We start from the raw sequence: 2,219 nt of genomic DNA, 5'->3' as shown, positions 1-2,219 counted from the left end.
ACATGTTAAAAACACAACCACAAACAGCGTAAATACAAATGTTCATTTGAATTTGTAGCCCTCTTGACTTCTTCCAATATTTTTTGTTTGTTTGTCCAAATCAATTTCACTGCTACTAACCTAAAACCGTTTTCCGTTAACACTTCGATAAATCGAATATATATACGTTTACTTTCAGCTTCTATTCCATAGATGATCCTTTATTTGCTCATAGGTGCACCTTTCGGGTCTAAACATCCATATGAGTCCCTTTTACACAATACGAACCAGTCCTAGAGAAAGAACTCGAGTAGGCTCTTCAAATCACCTTATCTGTTATAACGTTTTAAAATTGATTAAATATGTGTTTACGTTTAGCTTCTATCCCGTAACCTCATAACGTAATGAGCTTGACTGCCAGTGCGTAGTGTTGGCTGTGGAGTGGGAAGTGGCAACTACAAAATATATAAATAATAGAATGTAGTCTTGAAACTCTAAACCCTAAACCCTAAAACTCACCATTATCCGACTCCCCGGTCGCCTCTTGGGCCCTCGCCCTTCGACCTCGGGGCTCGGGCCTCTGGCCCTCGGCTTACCCGGCTACCTGTACCAGCCCGACTATCACGCAGTAAATATTCCTGTTTTTTTAAGTTATTTAAAAAAAAATACAGAACAAAGTAACAAAAATAGCAATCTTTTCCTGTTTCGAGGTAAATATATACATACATATTGAGTCGTACTCAGGTGGAATACCAGAGTAAATCAGGAAAGCACAGGGAATCGCAAATTCGGAAGGCCGGGAAAGGATTTATATCTCTTTACCTTTTTAAAAACAAATATACTATAAAATTAGTAAAATACCATAGCCTTCTGAAATCAAACAAAAATAGGGAATAAATTCCAACAGAAAAATTTCTTTCTTTATTTTATATATATATAAAACAAAACAAAACAAACATACACACAAAATGAATCTGCAGACAGTCCACTACATATTCATATATATATTTAAAAATTATCTCATGCCCTCTTTAGGTTCTACTAGCCTTCTGAGCACATCAGCTTCTCTCACTTTCTGTATTTGCACTGTGCTGTATGCAGCAGGAGGACTGCAAGTCTGCACCTCTGCAAGTCCTCAATATTTTAGTCAATATGAGAGTATGTAGATGTTCTCAGTCGTGACTCGTGACTCGTGAGTACGTGGCATGGAAAATTTCTTCGGTCAACACATATTTTTAATGTTTTGTATTAAAAAAAAACAGTTACAGCCATCTCGGGCGGTTATATACATTGTTTTAGTTTTTATTTTATTATACATTCAACTGAACACTAAAAACGACTGATATGTATCCACACATGTATGAATTCACGTTTCACAAGTCAGGTAGAAGGTTGCTATCTAGTATCTACTTTCAAAATAATCTTCTATCTGATTGTCAAAGGATACTACAGATAATTTATATCCTATCCGACCATGAGAGGGCATGGCTTCGCACGCACAGTACCGATTTTCTAATCGACCTCCCAGCAGATTTGTATGTCTCTGGTACAAACCAACGCGTCGAAGTTTTTAAGTTGCGTTTATAGAGATAAAATATTAATTTAACGATGAGCGTCGATAGATCTTCGGATCGACCCAAATCATTAGTGATGGATAGAAAGAATGTATGTCGAGAAGGATCTCCAGAGAGATTCGGAAGCGCGTTCGAAATGTCTTTGACGGCAGACGCACATCACATTTTGGCAAATGACAGCATAAGTGTCCCGACATCGATAGTATCAGCTAAGTGGATCGCTTTAGTATTGGTAGGACTGAATTGGGAAAGAATAGAATCCTTCACGCTACATCTTAATGTCGTGAAAGATGATACTCACAGAACAGTGATGTCAACCGAATTTACCCGGAACCGTTCAACTTCGGATACAGACGAACCGCTCGAATTTAACTACACAACCGTAAGGTATGTTGATGACATTTTATGTCTACATATCATTCGATTATTAATCTTCAATACGCATATATATATGTATATATATATATATATATATTTATATATATATGTCTGTTTGTTTGTTTGTTTGTTTGTTTGTATGTATATATATATATGTCTGTATATATATTTATACATATATATATATATACCATAACATACATACCAACATACATACATATATACATTTATACATATATATATATATATACATAAATATATAAAAACTCACACATACAAAGACACACA

This window comes from Sphaeroforma arctica (genome assembly GCF_001186125.1).
Source record: "Sphaeroforma arctica JP610 unplaced genomic scaffold supercont1.323, whole genome shotgun sequence".
NCBI lineage: Eukaryota > Ichthyosporea > Ichthyophonida > Sphaeroforma > Sphaeroforma arctica.
This window is presented reverse-complemented; position numbering follows the sequence as displayed.